This window comes from Juglans regia, chromosome 6 (assembly GCF_001411555.2).
Source record: "Juglans regia cultivar Chandler chromosome 6, Walnut 2.0, whole genome shotgun sequence".
Lineage (NCBI taxonomy): Eukaryota > Viridiplantae > Streptophyta > Magnoliopsida > Fagales > Juglandaceae > Juglans > Juglans regia.
In genome coordinates, this window is record NC_049906.1 from 11425882 (window position 1) to 11440001 (window position 14120).

Below are 14120 nucleotides of genomic sequence, written 5' to 3' on the forward strand. Positions count from 1 at the left end.
CACCACGACTTGCACAAGATTTATGAATCCTATGGAAGCCACGCAGAAGCGTTGGCTAATGGAACTAGTCTGGTGGACCCCATTGTATGGGTGAAGTTGTGTGAAAGGTGGGGCAGCGATGCCTTCAAGGTACAGATAGTCTTTCTCACATACAACCATATAATATGTATATATTTAATATGTCTAAATATTGTGGTGGAAAATCTGTTTGTCTATTATAAGTAATTGTTCCCTATTGTGTATGACAAAAAATTTCAGCTCAAAATCGGGAGAACCGAAACAAGCAGGCCATTAATCACACATCAGGACGTAAATCATTCGTCCGATTATTTGAGCAAAAGGTATGTCTAAGGGAAAACAATCTTTTCATTTCAATAGAATAGTGAAAATGCACTTTACTTTGAGATTTTAGTGACAATATTACTTTACTATCACTAAAGGTGGTTACTCATAGCTTTTGTTGTTCAAATGTCACATGGTTCATACACATGACAGCGCAATGAGAATGGGAATTTGGTTGACTTCTACAAAGAGACGCGTTGGTCGAAGAAAAAGAATGCATTTGTCACAGATGCTACAGAAAGTACTTATGTGAGTAGTGCAGAAACAGCCGTTGGGATCTATGTTGAATTTCTATACGGTAGTAAAATCATTAATATAGCACTAGCTGATTATTTGTTAATAATCGTTGCTTTCTCAATGTGCAGAAGGAGATGCAAGGTAGGTTGGATGGCCTAGGACCAGAGCAACGTAGTGATGAGGCAGCAGCGACTGTCTTTAGGGAGGTTCTTGGCCATCGATCTGGATATGCACGGGGACTTGGGGAAATGGTCATCCCCGAGTCAAGTAGACAACGTGACAAAGTTCAAATGCAACAATACATGTCTGAGGCTGAAAAGCACAAGAAAGATGCTGAACAATATAAGAAGGATGCTGAGCAATATAAGAAGGATGCTGAAGCTTACAAGAGTCAGCTGGATGAAATGAGGACAGAGATGCGGGAGTTGAGGGAGCATCAGATACAAAATGACAAAGTGATGCAATCTTTCTTTAGGGCTTTCCCGTCGTTCACTGAGTCAGTTCGACAGACTCAGTGTAACGATTCCCCCGGCCCATAAGGGGCTTCTCATAAAAGGGCACATTTTTTGGGTGGTTTTTTGTGACACCGGGGAGGCATGAGGAGTCAAGGGTGTCGACGTGTTGTGCCTTTGGGTGGTTTTTGTACTTACTCTATACGACACTGGGCTATATATATAAATATATATATATAGTATTATATATATTTATATAAATCTTGGATCTATGTCTACACCGGGAATCTCTTGGATCTCTCATGGTCTGCAAATGAGGTTAGTATCATTTGGAGTTATCCACTATAAAATGTACTTGTACAAGTGAAGTGTTAAATATATTTCTAGCAACTTGGTTTCCCAAACCCGATGAATAATTCATTGATGGTTTTATACATAATTGCTGTTTTTTTTTTTTTTTAATTTGAATCACAGAAGGCTAACTCTCTGAGAAGCTTCCTTGAGATGAAGGAGAAGGAATTACTTGTGTTGGAAGAGAAGCTTAAGGCTAGAGAGAGAGTAAGTTCCGACACCTTTTCCCTGCTCTGTAAAAGTTTACTTACAACTTGTTTTTTATTTTTTTCCCGTGTAAAATGACATTGATCCTCTACAGTTATGTATGTAGTTTAACTAGCTTTGTCGCTTTGGAAATTCTAGTAAATATGTTTTCATTGCCACAGCTTGAGCTGCAGATGATGATTATTTTTGCAATCACGCATGCCTCCCATTACATTCTTAAGCCATATGGAGTCCCTCAATTCACCTCCCAAATTATTATATGTAGTACTTCTGATCTATTGATCCACTTCAATATTTATCTTACTTGAACATGCATGTCTATAATATGGTCTTTTCTATATCCATATACACTCACATAGTACTTAATATATAAGTGTGTGTGTATGTGTGAGGGTACGTACGTACTAATAGAAAGTGATACAATGTTTTCCAAATATTCATTTCATTGAATGCAACGATTACATAATGCCTTAGAAATCTTCTATAGGCATATGATATAGCACGTAATGACTAAATTCTGGTACTGTCAAAAGGTTAGATTTTTTTTTGCAATATGTATTTCATTTATATTTACTCCCTTATATTTAATAGCCACTACGTTTTTTGTTTTCTTTAACATAAATTCTGGTACTGTCGAAAGGTTAGATTTGTTGAAAATCATGGGAAAAAAAGCTTTATTGTTCAAATCTATAGTACTCTTTGCTTCCCTATTCTGTTCACGGCATCCGGTCGCTGAAATTCTGTCGATTAACGCTTGTCTTTCTCTTTTGATACATCAAAACTCAATCCTTCACTCAGTTCTTAGTAAGAAGTTTCCTACTAGTGTATTTCAGATAATTAAAGAGAGATGCCCCCAGTCTGACAAGCTAATGTCATTTTATAATTGGTTGAATAAAGTGTCCCAACTCATCATGATCTCTTGGCTTCTATATCAACCATGAGATGAGGAGCCTTTCCTGGTTTTGTAGGTCGGGCCTTTCAGAAGGAGCCTTTAATACATTAAGTTTCTTGCAGAGCAGTTTAGGGATGAATTGACTGACCTCTTGATGTGCTGCACTTTCAAATATTCTCTGAAACTTTAAAGCACCACATCTTTTTAATGTCACTTGGTTGCAGTACTTTGTCTCATTGCCTTAATTTTGTCATGGAACCAGCTGCAAAAGTTCTCTTGCTGCACTTGCCCCTCTTCAAGCAGTACTATTTGATGTGGATGGAACTTTATGTGATTCAGATCCACTCCATTACCAAGCCTTCCGTGAAATGCTTCAATAGGTGGAATTTCTTTCACTACCTACCTTATCAGCAAAAATATAAAATAAAATCTCGAAAAAACTCAGATTTCTGATTCATAATTCTATTAATTCATGTCTCAACATTTCTTTAGATCACGTTCTTCCACACCAGAAATAACTTTTATTTATCTAATGAATTATGACAAACATTTTGATCTTTAACTTAAAATATGTGAGGAAAAAGCAATCAAATCCACCATGATGAATTGGATTTTTGGCAGCTTACTTGTTGCTTAGCCAAGGGAAGCTCATAATTTGTATGAATTTAATATATATATATATATATATATATATATGAACAATAGTTATGTAGGATTGACAGAAATTGTGGTGGTGTACAGATTGGTTTTAATGGAGGAGTTCCAATTACTGAGGAATTCTACATGGAGAATATTTCTGGCAAGCATAATGATGATATTGCTGTGTTACTCTTCCCTGATGATGTTCAAAGGGGCTTGAAGTCCACAGACGATAAGGACCCCATTTTTCGGAGGTACATTAAAATTGTTAGAGTAAAGCCTCTCTTCATTCTAGATAGAGAAATGATAGTTACAGTCGTGAGTGTGTAATCATCGTACAATCATTTTAAAAAAAGTGAATAAATACGGAACCGCATGAAAAAATAATAATTTTTAATAATAGACCTCATTCTTTTTCAAAGTGACTATATGACAGTTGCGCACTTCACGATTGTACGAAAAAAATTCTTCTACATATTCATGTTATATATGATAAATATTAGAACGAACTTTCTTTGTATTTCCCTGCTTGCAATTTCTTTAAGGCTTCAACGTCTTAGACTTTCTTTAATGAAACAACATAGATTGGCCGAAGAACAATTGAAAGCTGTGAATGGCCTATATAAAGTGAGAAAATGGATTGAAGATCGAGGCTTGAAACGAGCAGCAGTTACCAATGCACCAAAACCAAATGCCGAACTCATGATATCATCCATAATGCTGTCAGATTTTTTCGATGCTGTCATTCTCGGGAGTGATTGTGACCATGCCAAGCCATATCCAGATCCCTACTTGAAGGCCCTTGAAGTACTCCATGTAACAAAGGATCACACTTTTGTATTTGAGGTATGTTTTCATCTTAGGTCATATACATTTCATGGGTATTTATAGTATTAGAGTAATAATAGAAAGGGATACAATGTTTTCCAAATATTCATTTCATTGAATGCAACGATTACATAATGCCTTAGAAATCTTCTATAGGCATATGATATAGCAGGTAATGACTAAAAAGGAATAAAAGTTTGTTATAACATAAACAAGAGAGTAAGAGAGTAGAGATCTTGAAACTTCTAGAGCTACTGAGGGGGATTTGTTGCAGCTCCTTATTCTTTGAGTGGGCATCATTTTGATTTAGGTTAATACGACACCCCGAGTCTAATGGGGTGTCAAGCACAGTAAGATCCCATTAGACTCGATCTGAGAATGAAAAAACGATCAGCCACTAGTGGTCTAGTAAAAACATAAGCTATTTGGTCTTGCTGCTGCAGAATTGAACTTGTATCATCTTGGCAGCAACTCTGTCTCTCCCTTAATGAAAATTCATATAATATATGCTTTGTGCGAGAGTGATATTAGAAGATATATGGGTGTTTTCAGGGAAAAAAAAAGTGACTTTTACTTTTAGTTCATTGGAAGAATTCGGAATTTGATTCAGATGTTCCATTAGAAAATATGTTGAATCGACGTGATGAATTTAGCAGTTTGTTGATTGATATTTGATTTTAGTTTTTTCAGTCAATTTTAAGATTTTTGTTGTAATGCTCAGTTCTAAAAGTTTCCATCGGCTTTATCTATCATATAATAAAGAGCGGTAGTATTAGCTAGATTTTCCATAGATTTTCTGTTTTAAGTTGTTTTTCTTTCCAGGTCTATTGACCTTGTTATGGTACATATGTGAGTGTCTTTTGTATGCTCTACTGTTTTTTATGTCGGGAAGACTTTCTTGTACTTTTTGCTCTGGTCTAATAATTTCTATGTCCCGCTATAAACTAGTTATATTGATTGCTTATTATTGTTCTTAATATTATATCTATCTCAGGGGTCAGTCCTGTACCCAGCATATGTATTAATTTCTGCTTGCTGGGTGGGGTGGGTAGGGACAGGGACCTTGTCTTCAAAGTTCCTTCTCACGGTAATGAATCTTCTTAAAAGATTAGCAGAAGAGGGACAAGTGCCTGCAGCTAACGATCCACAAAGAAACCCTGCACTAGCATCAAAGAGCTTTAGGAATGGAGTTAGCTCCAGCGGTGATACGTCATCCAGTGCTTCATCTGAAGTAACTTCATCTGAATACTCCAGCAACTCAAAAGAAGACTAAGGGAACTAATCCTTTTGATCAAGTGTAATTCTTCCTGCAACCAATGATTTGGTACTAATCCTTTGGATGATTGTGATGCTTATTTATTATTAAGGATAAAAGTTCAGTTTGTATATGAGAATACATTAATACACCGCCTTATTGTAATACATATGAGTTTGGATTTTGTTGATGGGCTTGGATGGAACTTTATGTATTTATTTTGCATGTTATATTGATTAGCAACTTGAATGAATGAGTTTGGATTATGAATGGTGCATTTAGGAACAACTAAAAACCAGGCCAAGAAAGAAAATAAAGCCCAGGAAATTTAAACACGAATTCAGTTTTAGCGGCGAATTAAGCGCATTTTCCGGCGAATTTTCAATCGCCGCTATAAACTAACACTTAAATTCTCCTAAACCAGCGATGTACAAATAGCTACTAAAGATAAATCCTGGCGATTAAATATTCGCCGCAAATACATTTATATAGCAGAATGTACATTACGGCGATTTGGAAACTCGCTGCCTCTAATTCTATAGCAGCGATATTTTAAATCGCCGCCATATAATTACCGATTTGAAAACCAATTGGCAGCGAGTGAAACATTGCCGCATATTTGTATTTAGCAGCGATCTAATATTCGCCGCTAAATACTATGAAGAATATGGCGGCGATAAAAAAGTCGCCGCTTATTAATGAAAAGCGGCGATAATTTATCGCTGCCATATGCAACTATACGGCGATTTTTTGATTACGGCGATTTTGTGGAGTGGCTGGCAAATATATTTGGCAGCGATTTTTTAAATCGCCGCCATATAATTACCGATTTGAAAACCAATTGGCAGCGAGTGAAACCTCGCCGCATATTTGTATTTAGCAGCGATCTAATATTCGCCGCTAAATACTATGAAGAATATGGCGGCGATAAAAAAGTCGCCACTTATTAATGAAAAGCGGCGATAATTTATCGCTGCCATATGCAACTATACGGCGATTTTTTGATTACGGCGATTTTGTGGAGTGGCTGGCAAATATATTTGGCAGCGATTTTTTAAATCACCGCCATATAATTACCGATTTGAAAACCAATTGGCAGAGAGTGAAACCTCGCCGCATATTTGTATTTAGCAGCGATCTAATATTCGCCGCTAAATACTATGAAGAATATGGCGGCGATAAAAAAGTCGCCGCTTATTAATGAAAAGCGGCGATAATTTATCGTTGCCATATGCAACTATACGGCGATTTTTTGATTACGGCGATTTTGTGGAGTGGCTGGCAAATATATTTGGCAGCGATTTTTTTAATTTTAGGGGCGAAAATTAATCGCTGCGAATAATCTATCGCATCGTTTAACGACAGAATCCTATATTGAATTAGCGGCGATTAGTTTGTAATCAGCAGCGAAAAAAAAATCGCCGGGATATGGTTATATGGCGGCGAGTTTTAGTGTCCGTTGCAGTAGATATAAAGTGGGGCGTTAATACCGGCGATTTTCCAGCGACTTAAAAATCTCTGGGGTATATATATGCCAGCGATTTGTTGTGTATAGCTAGCGATACACAATCGCTGGTAAATGTGTTGAACCTTGTAGTGATTCTACTATTGAAAAACAGTTTACTTTCTGGTAATCCTGGGTTTAAACTTTAAAGTGCTTTTAGAGTTAATGAAAATCAAGCTATTTGTAAGGCTCATGACGTACACTACAACATTTAAGACTTTTTCGGCGATCAAAATCAATGATATTTTGAGTAAAGATCAATCTCAGAACGAGAATACCTCTATTTTTTGCAACCGATTAAACTAATTAAACAGATGATAATTGATATGAGCAAGATGACAAGTATTTTTCTGGAGTTTTGGTCATGAATGAGGTAGACTCCTTGTTATAATTTCAAGAAGGGTGAGTAGTTTTTGAAATTCTTGAGTATTTTTGGGTTGTAAATATACGTTAATAAATAAGATTTACCAAAATATATGGCCAGCCAAAATTCTCAAAATTTAAACTTCTATCAAACAATGTAATATAAATTTAAGAAAAAAAAAACAAAAAAAAAAGGTACTTGGGAAGGTAGAATCAGTCTGGCTAAGCGCAATATAAGCAACCATGCCGAAATGAAACTCTAAAATCTCCTTTTATTGCGGAGTCTCTTTGGTTTCTTCATAAAACGTGAATCACGGAAAGAATAGGACAAAAAATTTCAAACTTTAATTTTTTTAAATTATTAAAATAATATTAATATTAAAAAATAATATTTTATTAAATTTTTAATTTTTATCTAATATTATATTATCACAAACTTTAAACTTTTGTTTTATTTGTAAAGACGTGCCACGTTTTCAAACAAGATAATATTTTTTGTGTTAATTTGTGTCACGTCATTTGTATGCATGCGTGTCGGATTATTCAGATTCGAAATATTAACTAATTAATTTAGAGATACTTAAATTCAGCCAAGGAGACCTTGAGCGTCGTGAAAAGTTCAAACAAAAAAGCATAGAATAGATCTAGATCTAGGTTGGAGTGCATGGACCCATGGCCAGGGGCAGGCCTGCACTTAAAGAATTATTAAAAAATATTTCAAATATTTAATAAAAGTCCGAAACCTACTCTCTTGCCTCTAAAAAGTATTAAAAATTCTTCCTTCCCTGTAAGTTCAAAATATAATAAACTCTCAAATCTTTTTCAAATCATCCGTTACACTTTTTTTAAATTATTATATAAAATATAATAAATAATTTAATTTTTTTATATCTCAATTTATATTTTTTAAATTATAAAATAATAATAATATTAAAATATAATATTTTAAATTCTTAAATAAAACATAAAATTCTCTTCTCACACTTCAAATCTGACTTAACTTCTCGAAATTTTACAAAAATCTAAAAGTTCTTGTGGGATATTTCAAATAGAATAATGATATGATTATTATTTTTTTATTATTTTTTTATATTTGATTTTTTTTAATTTTTTTATTTTACTTAATGATTAAAGAAATTAATATTATTAAAATTATATAATTTTTTAATTTTTTTAATAATTAAGGATGTTAAAAACATACTTAAAAGAAAAAAAAAAATTGTAGTAAATGAGTACTAGATGCCCAGTCAAAAATAAAAATATATATTTTATCAAATTAAAATTTTCGCCTAAAATCTTAATAAAATCTTTATCTTTTACTTAAAAAGACTGACCTGAAATGTTTCTATTACTAAGAGTTAAAAGACGTATGAAACCAACAACAAACGTACATTAATTTTTCTATTATATCTTATTCCCTACAATATTTTTCTTGCTATTTTCTATGATCATAGGTACTTAATTTGAATGGAAATATTGAGTTTTCTGCTATAGAGATATAATTTATGATATGTCAAAGGTTACACGGTCACTACATGTGCGCTATGCACTGCAGACAATCACACAGTGCGACATATATGCAGCACTGCTGACGTTTCCTTAGCTTCACAGTTAACAAGTCCAGCGAATGAACAACAACAAAAACAAATAAAAAATGAAATGATGAAAGAAGCGGAAATAAAAAGGAGGAGCAAGGAAGAGAAGAAATGACAAAAAAACTGTGGACAACTTCGGTCAAGTAGTTGACAAGCAAAAAAAAAAAAAAAAAAGAAAAAAGAGAAGAAGAAGAAAGAAGAGGAAAAGGGAGAAATCGAATTACAGTGAGCAAAAAATCAGTTGTGGCAACTACACGCTCCAGTTTGTCTTTTTACAAACTTGTGTGAATTCTATTTCACTAACGCAATTATTTCCTGTGGTGTGAATTCTATTTTGTACGACCCGACACTGCAACGACAAAATCAACGAAGTTCCATCAACAAAGTCAACTGTACTAAACGAAGACTCCATTAATAACTTACCTCCCGCAGGGTTGTATAGGGAGAGGTAGACCTAAAAGGTTTCCTTGTCCCTCTCGCAAAGGAGTGCGGGTCAGTTCTGAAAAGGAGCGAAACTAGAGTAAATTCCATAAACATCATAGCCAAAAACTTAAAGTGGTAGGCCACTACACTCTATAGCTTAATAGGATCCACAAGATTTTTTTATGCTAGTAATGAACTTTTATGGCCCAAAAGCATATATTTATAGCCCAATAAAATTGCAAGTGGAATGATGGTGGCCACTCTTCTTTGATGAAAGAGATAATAGCATTGCCTGATATTTTGAGTGTAGAACAGCTCCATGATATGTGTATATATGAGGTATGTGTGTGTGTGTGTGTGTCGGTGGTTATTAATTCATATATACTGCATTCCTAATTTGTTATTATTGCTTCAACATCAGGGGTCTATGCCTATATATAAAACAACAGAAGAAAATAGTGCAAAGTCAGGTTTCTAGAGTGTAATTAGGTGCTTCTTTTGTTTACTTCTTGTGTACATAGGCTCTGCCTAGTTTCATTCAATAAAATTTCTTACTTATAAAAAATAAATAAAAATAGTGCAAAGTCATTTGAAGCTACAATAAATATTATTTAAGTCCATTCGATTCAGTCAATTTCCCAAGCTAGCTCGGAGGTCATTACTCGATTTCCAGAGGTTACAAACCGGTATCAGACCATTTCTATCTGCTATGTTTTTAAACTGCAACCGAATCTTTAACATTAAAGCCGCAAAGATTTGCTGTAAATTTTCTAATGGAGTCAATGGCCCTCCACTTGGCCCACCAGCTGGGCCAATAATCCAAGGCATGCAAGGAAATTTTCTTCACCCACTCTCTCACTCTGCTCTCTCTCTAGTTTATCTATAAGAATTAAGTACTCAGCTATGGCAAATAGTTTTGAGCTCTGTAAGGCATCTAAACAAAGTTTTGAATTCCGTTCCGGTTGAAGCACCAGAACGGAATATTTCGGTTTCGGTATGTTTCGGTATACTATTTTGAGATAGACATTATATGAATAAATTATATATATAATATGAATCTACACCTTGCTTCTAATGCGCCTACCTAGTTAGGGCATAAGAGTTTTCGTAATTGGCATTTTGTCCATTCTTTTGTTAATAAAAGTTGTTTTATTTATCAAAAATAAAATAAATTATATATATAATTACTATATTTCAAAATAAAATCAATACAAGTTTTAAAAACATACATACCTAATAAACTTAATAATACTTTTCAATAGTCAATACAAGTCTTAAACACACATATTTATAAAACTCAATAAAATACTCAATAAACACACCTCCCATTCCTCCCTCAAGTAAATGCCGCCAGTGTATATAACATTCAGAATGATAATCACAAGGACGTCCTTCTTCTCCAACTTCCCACAAAGAAAATATTTTAAAAACATGCAAGCAACTTTTTTTATTTTTTGCCTGAAAATCCCATATCTTTTATTTATTACATGGTAGATGGAGACGTGTACTGACACATATTGATCAGAAAAGGTAAAATGGTAGATGGAGCAATGTTTTGAATATCGTACCGGACGACGTACCGGTCAAGGCACTGGAACGAAATATTTCGATACCGGTACCGTTTCGGGATAGCGTTTCGAGATAACGTTTCGGGATAGTCGATATATAAATAAATTATATATATAAATATATATAAAAATTATATTTCAAAATAATAGTTTATATATAAATAAATTATATATAAATACATATATATATAAATTGTAAATAGTATAGTCTGAATTAGGAGTTAAAAAATAAATTTGTAGTTTGAAAAAATGAAAAAAAAAAAAAAAACACCGGCCGAAATATCGGCCGGTACCGGCCGAAATTTAGGCCGAAACGGCCGGTACAGTCCGGTACGGCCGGTATTTTGGCCGGTACGGAACACACATAGTACCTGTACCAGCCGGACGCCCGAAACGAAAAATTTCGACCGTACCGGCCGGTACGGTACGAAATTAAAAACATTGAGATGGAGACATGTACTGAGTCTAGTGACATGTTGATAAGAAAAGCAATCAGTGAAGGTAAATAAGAAGATGAGGAAATTACAGATATGCCATGGGATTCAAAATAACTACAAAAAAACTGTGTTAATTTTTGGACCAAAATGGTTGGAATGACCCGAAACGCACCGAAATGACTGGAATTGAATCCGGTATGAAATAGTCAGCCACATTGTTTCAGTTACTGTTCCGAAACGGCAAATTCAAACTGTTCCGGCTGGTACATAATGGTTTTCAAAACTTGGCATCTGAATGACTGTTGGTCTTCACATTGCTGTCAGATAAATACGAAATGGAGCATTATGATTAAGTGTTAGCTCATGATTAAGTTACTGTTAGTCTTCCAGAACTAGATCTATTAGATTAATACCACACATCCTATACTTATACACATCTTATGCTTGTTATTGATTAATATGTATGTGATTGATTAATAGTAAGTGAAGCTTGCTTGTGATTGAATTACTTTATTTTTAATTATTGTCGTAAGTAAGCATTATTAAAATAAACCACGGGAATGAACAGTACTGTTTTCATTGGTGTTCTTAACTTAGAATTGATTAATGAATAATGATATTTGCTTTTCGATTTTTATCTTGAAAATGCAGTTGAGCCATATTGAATTTAGTGGTACTATACCTTCGGCAAGGTCTGAATCAAACGACGATGCGATGCATTTAAATAGCAATGTGCCTCCAACTGGAGCTACGAAGAATGATGATGGGGATGATTCAAGTAATGGTCCTAGTGTTGGACTTGTCAAGTATAATGAGAATAAAATAAGGTTGGCTTTAGCTAAGATGATAATTATGGATGAGTTGCCGTTTAGATTTGTAGAAAAACAAGGATTTAAAGATTTTCTGACCGCAGTTGAGCCTAGATTTCCAAGACTCTCTCGCATTACTGTTATGCGAGATTGTTTGAAGATATACTTTTTAGAAAAGGACAAGTTAAGGGACATATTCATGGCATCAAGTTATAAGATTTGCATCACCACTGATATGTGGACATCGGTGCAAAATCTTAACTATATGTGCATAACGGCCCATTTTATTGATGACGATTGGATCTTACATAAAAAAATAATAGATTTTATGAAAGTTTCTGATCGTGAAGGGATGACAATAGGAAGAGAGATAGAGTCATCCTTACTTGGATGGGGTATAAAGAAGATATTTACGATCACAGTTGACAATGCATCTTCTAATGCTACGACCATTGATTATTTGAGGAAAAGTTCCAAAGTTAGGGATTGTTTGGTATTAGACAACGAGCTTATGCACATAAGATGCTGTGCACATATTTTGAATCTCATTGTCCAGGATGGATTGAAAGAAATTGATGGATTGATTGTAAAGATTCGAAATGTAGTGAAGTATGTGAAGTCTTCCCCTACAAGACTCGATAAGTTCAAGTCCTGTGTGGAGAGACAAAATATCTCGGGTGATGGGCTTCTTTTTCTTGATGTTCCAACCAGGTGGAACTCAACATATCTAATGTTGAGTGTAGCTCTAGAGTATCATGCGGCGTTTGAAGTGATGCAAGATGAAGACGATCAGTTTGGACCATATTTATGTGAGGTTGGACGAAGAGGGCCACCAACTTTAAAGGATTGGGAAACCATCAAGGTTTCTGTAGGATTTTTGAAGATTTTTTACAATGTCATCTTGCGGATTTCAAGCTCAACTGCAACTTCGAATTTGTTCTTTAAAGAAATAGCTACAATCTATAACCATTTGAACAAGTTTTCTATGAGTTGAAGGGTGCCGATGGAGGGTTTGGACTGGTGATTCTATCAAGATATGGAAAGACTATTGGGTCCGAGGTCATAAAGTCTTAATGTTGGATTGTAAAAATATGTTACCTTCCTCTCAAGAAATTGCAACTGTTGATAGTCTTATATGTAAGTAGAACAAGAACATGGAAGGCTAATGATGTTAGAGCTCTCTTTAATCCAATAGTGGCTTAGGAAATTTTAAAGCTTAGGCTATCTTTTACCCCTTACAAAGATAAATGGATTTGGTCAGAGGAGTCAAATGGTTCTTTTAGTGTGAAAAGTGCATACAAGACGATTCAAGGTTTGAGTTCAAGTAGTATTGGTGAAAGCTCTAGTTGGATACAAGATAAGCAGCTTTGGAAAAAGCTATTGCAGATAAAAGTTCCAAGAAAAATTAGAACTTTTGCTTGGAGAGTTTGTAGGGGTATACTGCCTACTTTACACAACCTGAGATAGAGAAATATTGCGGTGGAGTGGGGTGCTGTTTTTTTGAAGAGACTAGAGAAGATATTAACCATGCCTTATTTTTTTGTCCTCGGCTTCAAGTAGTCAGGCAAAGGTTTGCTCTAATGGTGTTGCTTTTTAAACCTGATAAGTGTTTTATGGAAAGTGTGAGATTTGTTTTGACATGAGGAAATGATGCAAACTTTACTCTTCTTTTTGTGCTTTGTTGGGGTGTTTGGTATAGGAGGAATAAGATGAAAATGGAGAAAGAGTTTATTACTCCTTTTACAGCAGCTAACTTGGCAATGTCTCTATCTAAGTCTTATAAAGATTTAAGCTTATCAATTACTATTGAGGTGAGGAAGGTTTGTAGATGGTAGCCTCCATTAAGAATTTATTTGAAGCTTAATGTCGATATGAGTTGTTTTCTCTAATTTTAAGAGATAGCTATGGAAAGGTGGTAATGGTAGCAACTATTTCAGAAACTGAAGTGAATGAACCTGCAACAGTCGAGTTACTTGCAGTGCTAAGAGGGTTGCAGCTTTGCATTCCTCTTGGTATTCCTAAACTAATCAATGAGTCTGATTGTTTGCTTATGGTACAGGAATTACAAGTTGTCCATGATACTTTCTAAGCTAATGGGAACTTAATTATGGAGGCAAAGAGCTTAAAGAATTATTTCCAGAGAGTTAGCATTAAGCATGTTAAACGAATGGGTAATGGAGTTGCACACAGATTAGCTAGATATGCATGTAATGTTTTC

At 34.6% G+C, this 14120-nt stretch overlaps 1 pseudogene; it reads left to right on the top strand.

The window, feature by feature from the left end:
- The first annotated feature begins 1302 nt into the window (after positions 1–1302).
- Positions 1303–11299, top strand: LOC109022257 (annotated as a pseudogene).
- The last annotated feature ends 2821 nt before the right edge of the window (positions 11300–14120 follow it).